This window comes from Thermobia domestica, chromosome 10 (genome assembly GCF_964235325.1).
Source record: "Thermobia domestica chromosome 10, izTheDome1.hap1.1, whole genome shotgun sequence".
NCBI lineage: Eukaryota > Metazoa > Arthropoda > Insecta > Zygentoma > Lepismatidae > Thermobia > Thermobia domestica.
The window spans coordinates 199,281,267-199,302,851 of record NC_137463.1 but is presented as its reverse complement, the minus strand read 5'-3'; the positions used below and the strand labels follow the sequence as shown (position 1 = coordinate 199,302,851).

Here is a 21,585-nt window from a genome sequence, read left to right as displayed (position 1 = left end):
AGATATATCAGAGCGCGATTTTCTCCCCGATATCTCTTGACAGCTCTTAAATATTTACTCCTCCACGTTACAATATCTGGTCTTTCAATCAACACCTTTCTCCTATTGTTACATCTCTTCCAAATGAAACCACACTATCTCAATACCTTGCGCAGTGAGTCTATTTTCCAAGAAAAATGAACTTTTTTCCACATTACAGTTAAAAGATTAGCACATGTTGGTACAATGTGATCTGACACGTACATTTCAATCACAGCATTTCTTATAACACACAAATCAAAATCGTCTACAATGACATTTCTGTGATCGGGTCTTTTCCTGTATTTACCCGGAGAAATCAATTTTCGTGTCGGAGAATGCAATGATCATCTTGGCCAACATGGCTGCGACTTTGAATTTCTTTTTTTTTCATTCAGGAACCTGGTATCACTGATATAGATGTATACAAACAATTGAAGCCGCATATGGCACATTATTCCATGTTGTGCTAATGAAGTGTCGAAATCTTAACAAATGCTCTAAAGGTAAAAACATATAATTCATTTGCTGACATTTACTAACAAATATGTGAGGTGAAGCTTTAAATAATATGTAAGTAAATTTTGATTAGGTAATAAGAAAAAGCTCCGATGCAAATGTAATACCAGAGAGTTGCGTGAATTTTTTTCTGCTTGGTTAATATTTTCACTTGCACTTAAATCTGGTTTTACCGTTAATTCACATTCACTCATTTTTTTTTTTAATGTAAAATTCACAATGCTCGCTGCAGGCGGTATCTTTACACAAGCACAAGAAATATTACAGATAAATTTTACAATACACGCTCCAGTTGCGCATCAGTAGGCTTTAAAAGGGTATAGTAAACTAAAGTAGAGTACAATAAGATAGGGATAAGTAGGGTATTGGTAGGAACTGGTTAGCTTAAGGTTAGGTAAGTTTTGATCCATTTTCATAAATTGAATAGAATGTAATTTCTCGTTTCTAAGTGAATACCAAAGAAATGGTAAATACTTCTGACCAGAGTTTATATCTTTGTTTATTAAAAACTAAATTACAGTGTAACGGCTTCGACAATTTACCGTTGTCTTCATCAGACACTAACTGAAAGAGATATCTTAGAGAATCCTTGAAAGTACGCAAATTTCTTATGTGTATGGGAAGCCACCTGAGTCGTATTTCCGCGGGCGTCACCTGTCCACCACCTGCCCTGACTTAATTACCATCCCACTTGTGTTTATCTTTTCCAGACATCTGTAACACACCTGTTGTTTATACTTGACCGATTGCCGTAAAACTTTCTCTTCATCTTACTTTGATGCCTATTAGATATAAATAACAGACTATACTACATACAACTGATTATAAATTCAGCAATATAAATATATATATAGACATGAGAAATAAACTATAAAATATGAGAATATATAAAATTACAATATTAAATTATATATAATATTAAATATATGAATATAAATTACATATAAATATGTTCAATCCTTTTCTTTTACTTCAATTTGTTCCAGTAATTTGTCACTTTTCTCTTTCTTTATCCTTTGTGCTTCCTTCCATTTCCTTATCATTGGTCTATTCTCCCTTTCTAGCCTCTGTACACCTTCCCAATCTATATCATGGTCCGTGTTTATATATGGCATTATTTTCTCTCTTAAATCACATCGTCCCTATGTTGTTTAATTCTCTCCTTAAGTTTTTTCCCTGCTTCCCCTATGTATATCGTATCACATTCTTACACGTCACTTTATACACTACACCTTCATCTTTTTCACATATTTCCTTCGTTCTACATTTCACTTTCTTAATCACTTCCAAAATTCTTCTTCCTCCTTTTCTGTATGTCTTTACACCATCTCTTCTAAGTAAGTTCTTTAGTACTTCTGTCTTCTCCCCAATGCTCTCTATTCCATGCCATTTGTTCTCCTCCTCTTCGTTTCTCTCCTTCCTTCTTTTCTCTTCAATTGTGTTCTTCCTTAACTTCTCTTTGTTTGAAGAGGGGTGTAAAGACGTACAGAAAAGGAGTAAGAAAAATTTTGGAAGTGATTAAGAAAGTGAAAAGTAGAACGAAGGAAATATGTGAGAAAGATGAAGGTGTAGTGTATAAAGCAGCGTTTCTCAACCTTTTTCAACTTGCGGCACACTACAGGTGTAACTTGAATTCTTGCGGCACACTCATAGATATTATTATTATTATTATTTGTAAATATAAAATACAGTGGCATTTTTTCTCTGTGATTACTGATCTCCTCACAGAGAAGAAAGCTCGATCACTGGTTTTCCCCCGTGATCATTATGCATATTTTCCATTTTAATTTAAAACTTGACAACAATTGCAATGAAATATAGGACTGAGGTTTCTAAAAATACAATTCCCTTTTTCGAAAACTGTATCCAATCTTTCACGAAGAAGGAAGGTCAGTAAATAATGAATGAACAAATAAATCTCTTACTTTTAAAACACAAATGTAGGTAATTTGTATGCACGTTTGCTTTGTCAAAAGGATTGAATGATATTTTAAAATTTCAAGTTACGAAATTGCAACAATAAAGAAGCAATAATTGTCATAATGATAACGACTACTTTTTTGAACTTTACAAATGCACAGAAAAGTAAGTCAGTATGAAACTTAAAATTCTAGATTCATAGTAGAGGTTCATAGTAATGTGAAATACAAATATACATTTTTCACTATGTCTTGCAGTTTGATTGATATAGAACTAATAATTTTGTTTCAATTTCCTCACGGCACACCGGTTGGGAAACGCTGGTATAAAGTGACGTGTAAGAATGTGATACGGTATACATAAGGGAAGCAGGGAAAAAAACTTAAGAAGAGAATTAAACAACATAGGGACGATGTGAGATTTAAGAGAGAAAATAATGCCATATATAAACATGTTAAAGAAACGGGCCATGATATAGATTGGGAAGGTGTTGTACAAGGGCTAGAAAGGGAGAATAGACCAATGATAAGAAAATGGAAGGAAGCACAAAGGATAAAGAAAGAGAAAAGTGACAAATTAATGAACTGGACAAGTTGACTATTAATACATGATCTATGGGATAAAGTATTGGAACAAATTGAAGTAAAAGAACAAGATTGAACATATTTATATGTAATTTATATTCATATATTTAATATTATATATAATTTAATATTGTAGTTTTATATATTCTTATATTTTATAGTTTATTTTTTATGTCTATATATATATATATTATATTGCTGAGTTTATAATCAGTTGTATGTAGTATTGTCTGTTATTTATATCTAACAGGCATCAAAGTAATATGAAGAGAAAGTTTTACGGCAATCGGTCAAGTATAAATAACAGGTGTGTTACAGATGTTTGGAAAAGGTAAACACAGGTGGGAGGGTAATTAAGTTAGGTCAGGTGGCGGACAGATGACGCCCGGGGAAGTACGACTCAGATGGCTTCTCATGCACAAGGAATTTGAGTACTTCCACTTTTAGTATAAACATCGATGCTCTAAGATATCTCTTTCAGTTAGTGTCTGATATGAAGACAACGTTAAGTTGTGGAAACCGTTACACTGTAATTTAGTTTTTAATAAACAAGTGTATATACTCTGGTCAGAAGTGTTTATTATTTCTTTAGTGAGTTTCAGAGTCGTTATGAATAGAGTTGAGTATACCATCTGGAGCGAGCATTGTAAAGTTAATTCCTCTACTCTATCCTAGGTTTTTGTGCCTAGCTTCAGTATTTACAGATTTAAAAACGTTGAAAATTTGTCATTTATTATGAAATTTACTGTCACTACATTAGCAAGTAATCCTCAAGATTTCCTCGGTGCACATTGTTTTAGGAGGACTTTGCCATTTTGCGTTAAATGCTGCATCTTGAAATATCTCTCTCTCTCTATATATATATATATATATAATTGAAAATCACTATGGTGACTCTAAATCTTCTGAACAGCCCGGCCGATCTCGATCAAATTTGAAGCATGACTGAGGTTCGAAGCTGGGCTGGTTTTAGGCTGTTCACTTTGATGGTAGAACTGAGGGGCTTCGGGAGAAGGAGGGGACATAAAAAAATAAACTTAATAACCCGTGAATTACTCAACCGATCTTGATCAAATTTTCAACATAAATGAGATTCAGGCCTGGGATCGTTTTTATGATTTAAATTTAACAGAGCAACGTAGGAGAAGGAAGGGGGAAATATACAGCGTGTTTCAAAAGTCCGGGAACACTTTTAATATTTTATTGTAGGCAAACTAGTAACATTGGAAAGTAAGGAATTGCACAATTCTAATGGGTAAACTGTAAAGTTTGTTTTAAACAATGCTTATTTCACAGACACTCTATGTGGGGACCATGTGTCGCCCTACGCGTCTACGCGATAATCCAACTCTTGCCACACACGACCCAACATGTCTTTCGAGACTGTTGCTGTTGCTTGCTCAATTTTCCTTTTCAATTCCCTAACATCACCTGTCAATGGAGGGACGTATACAAGGTCCTTCACGTACCCCCCCCCCCAAAAAGAAATCGCATGGGGTGATATCTGGAGACTTAGGAGGCCATTTGAACACACATTGGTCTTTTGATCCACCACGACCAATCCAACGATTTCGTAGCTCTGAGTTCAAATATGACCTAACAACACGGTGAAAATGGGGGGTGCACCATCCAACTGAAGGACCAAGTTCTCTCATTCAGTTTGCAACAATGGGAATAACCAGTCCTACAACATGTGAAGGAAGGACTCTCCATTAATAGTTTGTTCTTCAAAGAAGAAAGGCCCATACAGTTTCTTGTGGGACATGGCACAGAAAACATTTACCTTTGAAGAATCTCGCTCGTGTTCCAAAATTGCATGAGGGTTTTGTGTTCCCTAAATTCTACAATTGTACCTGTTCACTTTTCCACTTGTACGAAATGTTGCCTCGTCTGAAAAAATGATTAAATTCACAAAAGCATCCTCTTTGTCCTGCAATGCACAACAAAACTGGAATCGCTTCTCTTTGTCTTTGGGATATAACTTTTGCATTAACTGTAGTCTGTATGGTTTCATGTTTAATTGTTTACGCAAAACACGCCACACAGACATTGTTGACATTTGCAACTCAAGTGAAGCACTGCGTAACGATTTTCTCGGGCTCCTTGTGAAAGTTTCTCTCACTCGTTCAACTTCATTTGCACTCACACTTGGCCTACCACTTTTCTACTTGGCACATAGACACTCTGTTTCAACGAACTTCTCATGCCAATTAAAGATTGCGTTTCTTGTTGGTGCTGCTTTACTGTACTTCAATCTAAATTTTCGTTGGACATCTGTTGCACTCTTTGTTTTGTCAAATTGTAGGACGCAGAAAGCCTTCTCACCTCCAGAAAGTGCCATCTAGATTTTGGTAGCACCTAGTGGCGATACATGGAACTACACGTTACACCTGCAATGAAAAATAAATTGCAACTTCGATGTTTTAAATTATTTACTTCGTTAGTTTACAAAGCTACTAGTTTGGCTACAATAATTTTTTTTAAAGTGTTCCCGGACTTTTGAAACAAACTGTATATAAAAATCATTGGAGTATGTTTAGTACAAGGGGTCCAGAAGCACGTTATAACACAAAATTTACAGGAGAAATGAATGATGCAAGTACGTAGACGTAACATAACGTAACCAAATCTAACCTAGCCTAACACAAACTAACTCAAGCTAACCTCAACAAACCTAAAGTAACCTAATATTAGTAGAAATAAGCGAAATTCTATCATTTTTTGGAAAATTATGCGGGACCCCTACACGAATATAACATAAACTAAACTAGCCTAAACTAACCTAACCTACCCTAAGCTAACCGAATGTGAACAGAAATTACCAAAATTGTAAAATTTTTTAGAAAAAAGATGTGGACCCCTTCTGCTAAACATAGGCCAAATCATTTTATGTAAGACTGGAAGGGACTATTTTTGTAACTTAATAACTCTTGAACTATCCGACCGATCTCAATCGAATTTTCAAGATATATATGAGGTTCGGATCTGGAAACATTTGCGTAGTTTCACTTAACGGCAGATCTTAGGGGAGGGGAGGCGGACGTATAAATAAAAGCTCGACATATATGAGGGTCGGGCCTCGAGTGTTTTTTTTATTGTCTCACTTTGACGAGACAACGTAGCGGAGGGGAAGGGGAAAATATGTAAAAAAAAAAAAAAAACAGCCTTTGTGACTTCATCACTCTTGAACCACCCGACCGATCTCAATCAAGCTTTCAATATACATGAGTTTAGGGGCAGGGATTACCTTAGGCTATTTACTTTGACGATGTATCGTAGGGGAGGGGGAGGAGTAGAGAAATTTAAAAATGATAAAAAATAACCGATATTGGTGTTGAATTAATAGTTTTCGGTATCGATCAGAGAAACACTGCCACTTCTTATGCTGTGTCAATCCAAGTTTAGCCCTGATTGTTGGGGAGGTGGAGGGTACAACGTAGGGGAGTGGGATAAACTTAAAAATGATCGAAAATGACTAATATAAGTTTCGAATCCATAGTTTTAGCAGAAGCTGAGATTCACAGTGGCAATTCTGATGCTGTGTACCGCAGCATGGAGGAGGGGGAGGCGGAACTATATATAATAATGATTGAAAATGACCAATATTAGTGTCTAATCCATAGTTTTCGGGATCATTCAGATGAACAGTGACATTTCCGATCCGGTTTGAATCCAAAATCATCCCGCCATTTGAGGGAGGGGGAGAAAGAGATATATAAAAATGATCGAAAATGGCCAGTATCAGTGTCTAATTTATAGTTACTGGGTCCTTTAGATGAACAGTGATACTTTCGATCCCGTTTAAATCCAAATTCAAACCCGCAACTTGGGGGAGGGGAGGAAAATTTTTTTTAAAAATGATCGAAAATGTCCGATATTAGTGCTGAATCCACATTTTTGGGGATCGCTGAGATGAACGGTGACATACAAAGATGTGCGTTTAAACTATTTATTTGAACGCAGCGAATCGGGTAATATATGCTAGTATATAATAAAATCTAACGTAAAAACTACAAACTATACTGTTCTAGGTGGGCACTAACGAATGATATCTAACGGAGGCAGGGTAGGAGCTGAGCAAGGGGTGGGTAGCGAGCGGCAGCGAGGGAGTACGTCTGTAGGGAAAAGGTGCGTCGGCGATGTTGGTTATACGCGTAAATGAGAATATCGTAAAACACTGCGTTACGTTAAGTTAATTCCTTTGTTAATACATTCAATGCGATTATTTGGCAGTACGGTTTGTCTAATTCCTACACTACCTTCAAGAAACTATGGACAACTGACTCATTTGTGGTAGAGAACTTTGAATAAGTACTCTGAAACATGACCTTCCATGACTTTTCTTTCTTTTCTTTTTTCACATCATCAACGCAATGTTCATGTTTGAATATGGAACTGTTGTTCTATTTCTCTATTTCAATGTGTTATTGCTATATTTACCATACTTTGTGTTCAGTTTCAGTTATCTGTGCCACTGCACAAAACGTAATACCTCCTGTTCCTCACCAACATACGATGTTATAAAGTAAAAATCGAGATGTCACATGGCCTATTACACCCTAATGTCTGACGTCAGCATGCCTTTACTTAAGATAGTACCAAGAGGAGATATAGCTTTTACAATGTAAAATACCACATTAAACTTATTTAGTTTGTACGAATTTCACGAAAAATGACCAAATCACCATTTTCTTCTGTAAATTTTACATATTTTTCGTATTTCTGGGCTTACTTCCCAGCACTTAACCCCAACCCTATTCTACTACACCCTTATAAGCGGTCCTACTAATCGATGCGCAGCTGGAGCATGTATTTTAAAATTTACCCGATAAAGCTTCATAGCAGTTGAAAAGAATCAATTTAGTTTTAGTAGGTATGAGTTTTGCATTTATCTAAAAATATGCAAATAATTATCCTGAGCACTAATTTTAGAGAAGTTCTGGGGTGGATGCCAGAACTGGTCATGTCGTTGCCATCTTTAATTCTGTGCAAACAGGAAAGATTGAGGCCAGTTTATAAAATTATTTTACTTAATGCCGTAATATCTTCTAGGTTATTATTTTCTTGGCACATGTGCAAATAACTACGTATAGATAGATAATATACCAGAAAAACAGGGTTGGCAAAAAACATGTTTTTTATTGAAAAAAAACAACAAAACGGTTTTTTTTGGGGGTTTAAACCCGGTTTTTTTGGTTTAAATAATTTGCTGTATGTATTTATGTCACATATGAACAGAAATAAGCTTGTTTCGCCTTGGTGTTAGTATGCAACAACCGGGCAAACCGGGGCATCGGGTTTGTGGTGTTATGCTGCAAGGGGTCACATAAGCTTAAAGCGGAATCCAAACCGCTTCTCGGCTTACATCCAAGAGAAATTGTCCTCCATTTGAACTCAAAACCGGGACTAATTGGTCACAAATGTGATACGTCAGCTGACTCACTCACGAAGTAGTTCTGATAAAAATACGTTGTACTGATCTTTACATTGTATTTGTTAATATAATTGTCAAGAGTAATTTCAGAAGGACAAAAAGATAAACAATTGCACAAGTGAAAGCATTATACAGAATTACATATGGACAATTTCAAAGTATTGCTGAGTACAGAGGAACTAATGTAGTCTAAGTTGGTTCAGTACGACTTTTATTAGTCCAAGTTCAAGAAATATAATGACTTACTTTGCATATAAGTAAGAAAAGTGAATAAAGATACGAATTATTTGAGTCTACTTTGGCTCTGATCCATTTATACATAAATAGTTACCAAAGATTCTTGCGATTTCAATAATTGCCTCTCGTGGGGTTTGTATGACACCCTCCCCCAAAAAGTACGGCATTTCGATGTATTTTATCAATAGTAAACATTATTTAAACAAAACAATATTTAGAGTTTTCCTTTCGTTGCATAACAATAATAAACTATAAAAAAACACAAAAGAAACATTCATAAAGTTACATAAAAAGTTGCTTTTGTAATATAGTCTCTGTGAGTAAAGAATAGGGAATGTAGGTCTGAATATAGAGCGAATAATATATGGGAGTGAAACGTGATAACCCACAAATATGTGTTCATCAAAATTGTACGAACAGTTACATTTTTACGAACATTTTTCATTTTTTGGTTTAAACCAGTTTAAAAAAAACAAAAAAAAAAAAAAAAAAAACAGCTGGTTTAAACCAGCCAACCCTGCAGAAAACTGATATGTCAATGTGCTGGAGCAATTGTTCATTTAAAAAAAAATGCAACAATATGTGTTAAGGGCATTTATTCAATCAATTCCAGCCAGCTTTTCAGTATGCCAAATTAAAAAAAAAAAAAAAAAAAAAAGCCACTAAAGAGCATGAATTCAACCAGTTCATTGCAGTGAAATTCCGAAGAGACAATGCGTTATTATACAGTGTTAAGTCACTATTACTCCGCAGATATTACTTTCCTCAATATACTCCCTAGGTTAGGTTATGACAAGTACTTTAAAGATTTAAATACCTAATAAAAACATGTTGTTATAATATATTTATTTCTGTTACTGAATACATATGTTGTGCGTTTTTTGCATAATACAATATGATGGTAGTGAAGCTGACTTTGCAGTGATTTTTCTGTTTTAATGTTTGAGTTACACTTACATACATAAATTTCTTAAATAGTTTTCGTCTTTTATGAATTAACATATTTTACTTGTAATTTTTTCGAAAGGTAGCCCCCATATTCCCTATCGGCTCCTTGAATTTAATTTGGCAGATGCCGAGTTTCTCTTCTCGACCAAGTTTCACTTTCGGCTAAAAAATTGAAAGATAGACTACTCCACACAAACACACAAATAATCAATTTTTGAAATATATATAAATAAATTACTATACCTTATGCTTGGCTGAAATTGAAGTGATAAATCAATTAACCTAACCTACACTATTCACATTTGCTAACCTATCCGACTGTACTCTACTTTAATAACCTAACTTAACCTTCCTTCCCTAGAGTTTCCAGTGGTAAGGAAACTGCACAAGCGCGGGGAAAACATATTATGGAGGAAATAGTCAGCATGTCAAACTGTTATGGTACCTATGCTTGTATATTACCTCTTAATTTCCATGCGCGCATCTGGAGTACCCTAGTTGAAGTGCTGTACATATGTTATATGTTGATATGTGTAAATATTATTTCTTGACAATTGCGTATAAATTAAGAATAGGGCTGCCAATTCATAACACGCATACCTTGCCTTTGTCTGTGAAAGCAGTTTACAAAAATCTGTGGAAAACCTGAATAAAACTGTAATGTTGAAATTCCATCGAACTTTAATCGAAGGAAAATGATAAAAACTTACTTTGAAGTGGATACTATGTTCCAGAAGTTATTTCGAACGAATGAATCGTTTTCCCGAGCCCGAAAGCAGTGAATTCAAAACTTTCTCTCGGTCATTTTGGATATTTTATTTTCCATCCCTTCTCGCCCACCATGCCGATCCCGATATTCATCCGGAATCCCGATATTCATCTCACAAGCAATTTCGAGAACTATGAATTCGAGAAATATAGATTGTTTTCGATTATTTTTACATGTCACTCACTCCTTTCCAGATCCTTGGGGGCGCGGTGGCTCAGTGGTAGAGCGTTCACCTCCGGTGCTGAGGGTTCCTGGTTCGATCCTAGCTTGCGCCGCCTGTACTTTCTAGTGGACAAACACTGTGCTCGTGGGTTTTCTCGGGGCTCCCACCTTCTTCATTCCACCATTTCATTCATTTCTCATCATCACCGTCTCCTTTAGCCTAACCGGCATAACCGTGAGACGTAAAACTGAAAGATTTTATTTCATTGTCCTTTCCAAATCCTTTCTAGAAGTGGTGGGGATCCATTACCCATCTAGATACTGAATTTCGACTTACGGCGTCGAGAATGTCAATACTTGTATTAGGATGGATTGATTTAAATCAAGATTTAAATCATTTGATTTTTTTAAATAAAAATCGTTGATTTAAATCAAACTCCGAAATAATTTGAAGTGAAAATAGTAAAGTCCCGTTTCTGTTCTGTTATTTCGATTATGGAAGATGATAATCATAATACAATGAGATTCAACTGTACAGTGTGTACAGCATAGTATAAAAACAAGTGTCATGCAGAGGATGATTAGGGAAAATCCCGTTTTGAACGGGTAACAGGGCAATTCTGTTTTCTCTTCGTAACGTAGGGTTTATATTGTAAATCGTTAACTATTCCAACGGGGAAATCGCCATCGACATTTAAGACGAAGATTCTTTTGTGTGCTCGTCTATATATTTGTTTCCAGATAATAGGGCGTATTTAGAAGTGTCCTATCCCCTCTCCGTTTTTTTTTTTTTTTTATAAGATTTTATAGCTTTAGGCAAAATTTATGTATTTCGTGGCGCAAGCTAGTTACAATTTCCTTAAAAATATGCCCCTGCCAAATATCAGTAACTTCTGTGGAAAAAAAGTGTCCTTTGATAAGCATTGCTGTACTTTTTCCTTAGCGCTTAACCTTTTAAATTATATCACTTATTTTTAGATGATAGGATAAAATCTCCATTATTCGATTAAAAAAGTACCAATAAAGCTTTTTACTTAATTTTTTCAGGACTGAAGGCATTGTAGAGCACGTTACATATGCTTTCACGCCTCTTTGCGTCGACACATAGGATGTGATGATGTCATAAATTTAAAAAAGATATTTTTTGTTGTGCCTATTTTTATTATTTTTTGGCGGGCCTACATTTTGCATTCAGAAGACTGAAATTTTGCACACTTGTTCAGTGCACCCTTAGTATTTTTAAGATGATTTCAGATCTCTGCGTGAAAACAGGGGGTCCAGAGGGACATAAATGTAAAAGAGATATTTTTAACAAAAAATAGCTTCCTTCGCGATTTTCCCGCCTAAGATGGAGACATATGAATGGTACCATCTGAAAGGCTGTTCTGTTCTGAAGAGAATGATGTACGGACCATGATCTTAAAATAGATAGGGATGTCTCAGGAAACTGTTACCTGAGATCTGTTTTATACGGGAATCTGGGGTATTTGGGGATATTATTTTTCGCAGGCTTACTTTTGCATCTAGAAGTTTGAAATTTTGGACACTCATTCACTGCACCCCTTAGTATTTTTCAAATTTGTTTCAGATCTTTACCTTTAAACAGAGGCGGTACAGAGGGGTAAAAAGTAAAAAAGGGGATATTTCTTAACAGAAAATCCCTTTTCTCGTGATTTTCCATCCCCAGATAGCCTACAAGATGGAGGCATTCGAATGGTACCGTTTGAAACTCTGTTTTATTCTGAAGAGAATAATGTACAAATCATGATTCTAGGATAAATAGGGACGTCTGAGGAAATTTTCATATTACATCCGGGTCATCTGGGGTATTGTGGGGATGTTTTTAGCTGATTGTTAAATATTTTCCTCGCCCTTACTATTCAAGATAGCTTAAAATTTTTACACACATTTAGTACACCCTTAGTATTTCCCAGTTGATTTGGAGATCTGTGCGTTAACATAGGGGAGTCCAGAGGGGATCAAAATTTGAAAAAAAAAAAAAAAAAAAAGGAAGAAAAAATCCCGACTTCTCACAAAATTTTCCGCTTCAGGGACATTATAGGGAAAATGTGAATGTTACCGTTTTAAAGGCTGTTCTATTCTGAAGAGAAGGAGGTATGAACCATGATCCTAGGATAAATAGGGATGATGTTTGACTGAAAGTCTATAATTTACCAAAAAAATAAAAAATAAAAAAAATCCATAATTTAAAATTGTTAAGAAACATTGTTTGGGATTGATATAGGTTAACGATTGGAGATTAATTCAAAATTCAACCCCAATACTTTCACTTAAATGGCATAATTAGCATTCAATACTACTTCGTAATGCTTTTTCTTCAGTTCGCGACTTGTATTATACGAGGAGAAAGATTTGATTTAAATTTTAAAAAAATCGATTTAAAACAAGAAAATCATCAAAAATGATTTTTTTTTTAAATCATGATTTTTTTCCACCCTGACTTGTATCAGCGACTCGTGGAAACTATGAACTAGAAATTAATATCTGTTGTTTTCGATTATTTTTACGTCACCGAATTGCACTATTATTGTAGTACCATTTTTTCCCCCTCGAGATTGTAAATCATACGTGTACCAATTGTCTAGGCTTTCCAAAATTATGATGGAACATACATACATACATACGTCGATTTATACAAGTTCGCTTTCCCCATTGTGTGAAGAAATAACTTGTTTGGGGAGTATACCTTAACAAATGACAAACTGTCTTTTGCTGTGTTGATCAGACGTTAACAGTTTCATGATTAGGTAACTGATCATGTCTGAATACGACATAGATACGTAGACATCCAATAAGTAATTTCCACAGTTGAAAAATGCACAATTACATTGCCTTCTATTTGGCTTCGACAGCATAGTTTGATAGAAATACAAATGCCTAATATGTTTACCGCTTTATCTTATCGTATACTTCAATATACGAGCATGTATAGCAAATCAGTCTTTACTAAGTGTATATGTAATTGCACAATACTGTTATAACTCTGTTCGGAAGTTGATTCCTTACATTCTACAAAATCACATTTGAAACTTTTACTCTGAATGTTATAAGCAAATAATTCTACGTTGAATGAACTTTCAACTGAATACAATCCATTAAAACTTTTTTTTGCACTTACCAAAAGGAAGGAGCGCGCGAAAACGCAGCTATTTAGCAGAAAAGCAATAACGTGCCGATTAGTACGACGTCCGGGAGAAAAGTGCGACGCGGAGAAGTTGCAGTTGAAGTTTCTGCAGATGATCAAAGGTATGAAAATGATTGCATATACGCTATTACATGATCCTAAACTTGCAGAAATATCTAATATGAGGATTGAACTACTACTATTTTCTCATGGAATCGAGTATGAGAAAGCAATAGCTTCCTTGTCTAAAATAAAACGTCTTCACGTAGTCGACAATTACACTTTTGAGAACAATAATCGAAGCTTCAAATGCATTGTTGATTAAATAAAGAAAAATGATAAAATGGTTTTGAAGAAATAAAGTTCAAATTTATTATTAATCGCAAAAGCTTAAACTTTAAATGGCATTTCCGGGTTAGTGTTAGTTTTGTCTTATATATGTATTCCATACGTTCTATCAATCAATATAACGAAAGGTAACCTAAGCTAAGGGAGCAGGAACATCAGCGGATTGATTATACACGTAAAGGAAGGTAAGAGGAAAAAATAAACTCACCAAACTGTCAGAGGTAATCACTACAAAGTAGCTGTGCATTACAATGGCATACTAATGAACCACACTTTTTAAAGCTGTTTGCTATATTCCTATATATAAATAGAGCAGCTGAAATACCCGAGGTAGCTAGTTCTTCGCACGCGAAGAATGGATTTGTGGGAGGTATTTAAAGCCTCTTTTCCCGCTTTAGGATACGCATTTCACTTAAGGTGTAATGGTAAAAATGCATAATATATTTTATTTTTGACATACATTTTGAACACCTGTTCCCGTAAGTTACATCCTTTAACTAAAATGACATGATAAAAAACCTGCAGTAGGTACTAATTATGTCCAAAATTTATTTCATACATTTCAGCCTTTTTCCGTGTTGCGATCACAAACAACAGACAACACCTATTTCGATGTATCGACAACAGTTATACAAATTAGTCCCCCTCCCCCTCCTTCCCCATTAAAAGTCGGAATTTTACTATCGGTCATTTTCGATAATTTTTTAGTGTTACCCCTTCCCATCCTGTTATTTATTTTACTCGACGAGCAACGCCTTTGGCATTACTCCTATCTGAAAATCAAGAGCTCAATATAATAAATGACCATGAGCCTGCCTTCGATGTTGCTCCTGTCAGTTTTCTGGCCAACTGCCACACTTTCTTGAATAAAATTTGATTAAATGTCATCGGGGCTGTCACCTGCTAACTTGGCGACTTCGAAAACTATGGATTCGACATTAATCTCGGTCATTTTTGACCTTTTGTTTTCACTCTCCATGTCGGTAGGACTTGAACTTGGACTTAAATATTATCAGGAGTGCCATTATTTATGTCAGAGACCCCGGAAACCATGGATTATACACAAATGTAGGTCTTTCTTAGATGTCACCTCCTCTTTCATTCCTACGGGTACTAGGATAGGGTGACCAGTAGGGAAAGAAAGAACGTGACACCCGGCAAATTGACATAATATGACACTCCATTTAGGTATCCTTGTTATGTCAGTATTCGTACCAATGAGGAAGAAATCTTTAGTTTTTTGAAAATAACTAGCTTTTTCTTTATTTAAACTTATTCCAATTTTAAAGTTTTGTATTATCTCTAAACATTTAATAGGAACAAGAATTAGGGGCAATGATTGTCTCTTAAATTCATGTTTCTCTGTGTCTGAATTTTAGGATTGGATTGTAGAGGTCTTTCCGTCAAGGTATTATTGAAGTCCATACAAGAAATTACTAGTATGCTATGTAAATACGACCCGAAAACGGTACATTTTGCGACCCGGTTGTTTGTTTTGTTCTTTTTAACCAGACACCGGACAACTTTCTAAATCGGAGGGGACAATCCCGTTGGAAACGGAATGTCTTGTCACTCTGTGCTAGGCGTGTCTTATCCTTTTGCTTAAACTTTAAGTTAAATGTCATCGGAACTGCTACTAATCAACTTGGCGACCCCGAAAACGATTCGACACTACTGTCGGTCATTTTGGATAATTTTTACATGTCATCCTCTTCTCACTCTGCCTAGGGGATAGGTCTTTCTACCCCACAGGACTTTTTTTTTTTCGGATTGGATAGGATAATAGGTGTACTTATTCTTTAGTTCAGATTTCTCCAGTTGCTCCAGTGTTATGATGGGATATGCATACATACATTTTTATATATCGTTGTCTGAGATTCAATACCGCATTCAATAAGTAACATTTCACCAATTTTATAGAAAAGACAAAAAACTGTTAAGAAAAATAACTTCAGCCTTAACATACGCGGTATTACTTTGAGGGAATAACAGAGCCATTTGTTGTGATATAGGTGTACTACTTAACCAGATTATGCCCTATTCTATACTGATTGTAACGGTATCAAAAACTTAAATTCGCCAGAATTGGATATACGCGGTGTTCAATCTCAGACGACGATATATAGATTTCTTAAACCAGCTACATTATATATTACGGTGCATATTCATTAGAGATGTTAAAAAAAAAGAAAAAAAAAGTTTTGCTTTTAAACAAAAGCTGGCTTTTTGTAGGAAAATATAAAAATTTTCACCTTTTCGATCTTCCATTGGTTTTTTATTCAAGTGGAACTTTAGTTTCCGTGTAGTGGATTACGCAGTTAAGAAAGTATATCCACAATATTCAGGATTTATGAGTTCTATGTCCAGCCCGGGACTAACTGCTTTGGTTGATTTTAAAAGTGGCATTATATTGGTTTGCAGCAAGTACTAGTTATGTAATCCACGTATCGCAAGTGTCGTTTTGGTTGCCTTTAAGCTATACATATTGATATGTTTGCTTTATTAGTTGCTTCAACTCAAAGTGACATAAGATAAAAAGCAGGGTTGGCAAAAACAATGTTTTTTATTGAAAAAAACAAAAAAAAACAGGTTAAACGAGCCAACCCTGATAAATAGTACTATAAATGATGAAAGAGACGCACAAATATTTTTCATGTGGTTGCTTACGTCTCGATCTCCGTTGAGGAAGCAATTTATCCTGAACTCCAGGTATCCTATTAGAACTTAATATGAGTTCAGTTTATAAAATAAAATCCATAAGCTGCTAATTTGTGCATCATGTTACTTTAATACAACAAGCAGGCTCATGGTCATTTTGAACACCTGTTCCCGTAAGTTACATCCTTTAACTAAAATGACATGATAAAAAACCTGCAGTAGGTACTAATTATGTCCAAAATTTATTTCATACATTTCAGCCTTTTTCCGTGTTGCGATCACAAACAACAGACAACACCTATTTCGATGTATCGACAACAGTTATACAAATTAGTCCCCCTCCCCCTCCTTCCCCATTAAAAGTCGGAATTTTACTATCGGTCATTTTCGATAATTTTTTAGTGTTACCCCTTCCCATCCTGTTATTTATTTTACTCGACGAGCAACGCCTTTGGCATTACTCCTATCTGAAAATCAAGAGCTCAATATAATAAATGACCATGAGCCTGCCTTCGATGTTGCTCCTGTCAGTTTTCTGGCCAACTGCCACACTTTCTTGAATAAAATTTGATTAAATGTCATCGGGGCTGTCACCTGCTAACTTGGCGACTTCGAAAACTATGGATTCGACATTAATCTCGGTCATTTTTGACCTTTTGTTTTCACTCTCCATGTCGGTAGGACTTGAACTTGGACTTAAATATTATCAGGAGTGCCATTATTTATGTCAGAGACCCTGGAAACCATGGATTATACACAAATGTAGGTCTTTCTTAGATGTCACCTCCTCTTTCATTCCTACGGGTACTAGGATAGGGTGACCAGTAGGGAAAGAAAGAACGTGACACCCGGCAAATTGACATAATATGACACTCCATTTAGGTATCCTTGTTATGTCAGTATTCGTACCAATGAGGAAGAAATCTTTAGTTTTTTGAAAATAACTAGCTTTTTCTTTATTTAAACTTATTCCAATTTTAAAGTTTTGTATTATCTCTAAACATTTAATAGGAACAAGAATTAGGGGCAATGATTGTCTCTTAAATTCATGTTTCTCTGTGTCTGAATTTTAGGATTGGATTGTAGAGGTCTTTCCGTCAAGGTATTATTGAAGTCCATACAAGAAATTACTAGTATGCTATGTAAATACGACCCGAAAACGGTACATTTTGCGACCCGGTTGTTTGTTTTGTTCTTTTTAACCAGACACCGGACAACTTTCTAAATCGGAGGGGACAATCCCGTTGGAAACGGAATGTCTTGTCACTCTGTGCTAGGCGTGTCTTATCCTTTTGCTTAAACTTTAAGTTAAATGTCATCGGAACTGCTACTAATCAACTTGGCGACCCCGAAAACGATTCGACACTACTGTCGGTCATTTTGGATAATTTTTACATGTCATCCTCTTCTCACTCTGCCTAGGGGATAGGTCTTTCTACCCCACAGGACTTTTTTTTTTTCGGATTGGATAGGATAATAGGTGTACTTATTCTTTAGTTCAGATTTCTCCAGTTGCTCCAGTGTTATGATGGGATATGCATACATACATTTTTATATATCGTTGTCTGAGATTCAATACCGCATTCAATAAGTAACATTTCACCAATTTTATAGAAAAGACAAAAAACTGTTAAGAAAAATAACTTCAGCCTTAACATACGCGGTATTACTTTGAGGGAATAACAGAGCCATTTGTTGTGATATAGGTGTACTACTTAACCAGATTATGCCCTATTCTATACTGATTGTAACGGTATCAAAAACTTAAATTCGCCAGAATTGGATATACGCGGTGTTCAATCTCAGACGACGATATATAGATTTCTTAAACCAGCTACATTATATATTACGGTGCATATTCATTAGAGATGTTAAAAAAAAAGAAAAAAAAAGTTTTGCTTTTAAACAAAAGCTGGCTTTTTGTAGGAAAATATAAAAATTTTCACCTTTTCGATCTTCCATTGGTTTTTTATTCAAGTGGAACTTTAGTTTCCGTGTAGTGGATTACGCAGTTAAGAAAGTATATCCACAATATTCAGGATTTATGAGTTCTATGTCCAGCCCGGGACTAACTGCTTTGGTTGATTTTAAAAGTGGCATTATATTGGTTTGCAGCAAGTACTAGTTATGTAATCCACGTATCGCAAGTGTCGTTTTGGTTGCCTTTAAGCTATACATATTGATATGTTTGCTTTATTAGTTGCTTCAACTCAAAGTGACATAAGATAAAAAGCAGGGTTGGCAAAAACAATGTTTTTTATTGAAAAAAACAAAAAAAACAGGTTAAACGAGCCAACCCTGATAAATAGTACTATAAATGATGAAAGAGACGCACAAATATTTTTCATGTGGTTGCTTACGTCTCGATCTCCGTTGAGGAAGCAATTTATCCTGAACTCCAGGTATCCTATTAGAACTTAATATGAGTTCAGTTTATAAAATAAAATCCATAAGCTGCTAATTTGTGCATCATGTTACTTTAATACAACAATAAAACTTCATTATTCATAGAATTTCTTCTTTTTATAGTGTTATATCGTGTCAAATTGTTTAAAATAAAAAACTTGTTGATAGCGTTTAAAACTGTCTCCACCTTCGAATTTTAACGACGTTAATAAGTCTTATCTATATATTAAAATGCTAGATTTATATGTTTGTCTCCAAAGAAAAGTTTTTGACAATGAGATCTCGAAAACCACAAGTGCTAGAAACGTGCCGTTTTCACTGGTCGATTCCAAATTTTGTGTAGATTGTCCAGTTCTAATTGAATATTTAAAAGACATGGCCGTTATTTCTTTGTTACATTTTTAGGGGTACACTGGAAGGATGGAAATTAAAAAAAAAAAACATATCCTACAAGCTATACACCCAACACTACATAGTTGTATATATGGGTTGTATATCTCTCAGACGTTTGTTTTAGGCCAGATGATAGAAAACGAAGGATAACCATTTCTCCAGACTAAGATGGGACACCCGTGCTTGCATCTCTCTCTCAAAGTACGTGGCAAAGAATGAATTTCTTTATTTAGTAGTTCGTATTAAACTAATAATAATAAAAAAATGACGATTAGAATTTGATATTTAAATTATCCTAGTGGGTGCGGTGGCTCAGTTGTAGAGCGTTCACCTCCGGTGCTTGGGGTCCCTGGTTCGATCCCACCTTGCGCCGTGTAAACTTTATGGTGGACAAACACCGTGCTCGTGGGTGTTACGAGGTTCTCCCGTTTCCTCTCACTTTCTTCATTCCACCATTTCATTCATTTCTCATAATCACCGTCTCCTTTAGCCTAACCGGCATAACCGTGAGACGTAAAACTTAAAGATTTCATTTCATTTTCATTTTCAAATTATCGTAAAGTTATATTTACTCATTTCCACTACACTGTGAAAGTAACGAAGTTCCATGATGTGCAGTCTCTGTTTTATTTTTGGCATTTTCATACCTTTAGGACTGTAGGAAAAAATTGTAAATGGGATCTCCATCATTCATATGCTGCTGTTCTGTATCTTGTTTTTCGACAAAATCCTTGGATTTCGGAATCAGGGAAGCAAACAGGTTCATTCTTGCTGATGGTTGATTATCACGTTTTACATTGAATAAAGGAAACATTCAGAGAAGTATTTTGCATGTTGATACTGAAACACAAATTCGATGACGCAGTCGGTAGAGCTTTTATTTCTGGTGCTAAGCTACCTGCGTTCAAACCATTGGTTCACGATATTAGTTTAGTTGTTAATAAACACCGATTGGAGGGAGGAGTTACCCCGTTTCCTCCTCTATTCGGATTGCTTTTGTTTTTACGTCATTAACTTAATAATCACTATCTCCTTTGTGCGATGTTAAACTAAGAATTTCATACAAAGTAAAGTTAAGCAATGAGCTTTCCTCTGTCAGTAACCGAAAGGCGTCTTTATGAATTGTAAAATTTCGAATTTGCAATGATGACTTTTTTCACTCGTGTAAATAATATTCCGGGACAAGTTTTTGTTTGTTTCTTCTTAGAAATGTGCTGTTCTTTGCTCGTTTTCTGACATGAGAATTTAGTTTACTTTCACGATAATATTGCTGGAAAGTAGAATTCTGTAAATACCTTAATATTCGAAATTAATACAAAGTAATAAAGACATTATTACAAGAAAATCCAGTTGATTGAATAGCACTGTGAGAATGAGTGTATGCGCATTATTATCGTGTATTAAGAGTGCGATCGTGTATCATTGTTTATGTATTTTAATGCATAATTTTCATTTCTTATCTTAGAAACTTATCAATGCGTGAATGCTTCGACGAAACAAACTAGCTGTGTCTCAAAAAGGAAAATAAGTAGCAAATACGAATTGATTTAATGCAGTGGATCGAGGCAGCGAGTCTTGTATAACTTATGAGATGTAAATAAAGCTACGGGCCCGCGTAATTATGCCACGAACCACCATTTGGGAAAGACTATTCTATAGAAAGGCAGTCAACAAGGGGGAAGTTCACAGCAACAGCTTTCTTCTGATCTAGCGTAGTTCAAGTTGCAGAGGCAGGATCGAAAGTGAAGAGGTTGTGTTCGGTGTTCCTTCTATCCAGTGTCCCTATGCAGATAACAAACATGTCAGTTTTCGAGTACTCCAATACCATGTTCAGTTCTTCCTGGTTGTTAGATAATTTTTTTATTGTAGATTCCGTAAGTATCAAGTGACAAATTCTTCTCGTTATATTTGCCGGAGTGTCTTTCCGCTGACTAACGTCGGACAGCAAGCGATAAGGAGCACATGAAAGGTGAAAATCATATATAAATGGCCGTGTCCATCTCAATATTAGAAACAGTTAATATCTTTCTGAATCAAGGAAAGT

At 35.3% G+C, this 21,585-nt stretch overlaps 1 protein-coding gene across 2 annotated transcripts in view; it reads left to right on the top strand.

Moving 5' to 3' along the window:
• The first annotated feature begins 443 nt into the window (after nt 1-443).
• LOC145662926 (uncharacterized) overlaps nt 444-21,585 on the top strand; it is a 45,461-nt gene continuing 24,319 nt past the window's right edge. Inside the window, exon 1 of one of the 2 annotated variants that reach the window (XM_081728945.1) lies at nt 444-524. The gene's annotated coding sequence lies outside the window, so the exon portion shown is untranslated. Of the gene's footprint in view, nt 592-21,585 lie in introns of both variants that reach the window. The other variant, XM_081728944.1, reaches the window with a different exon arrangement.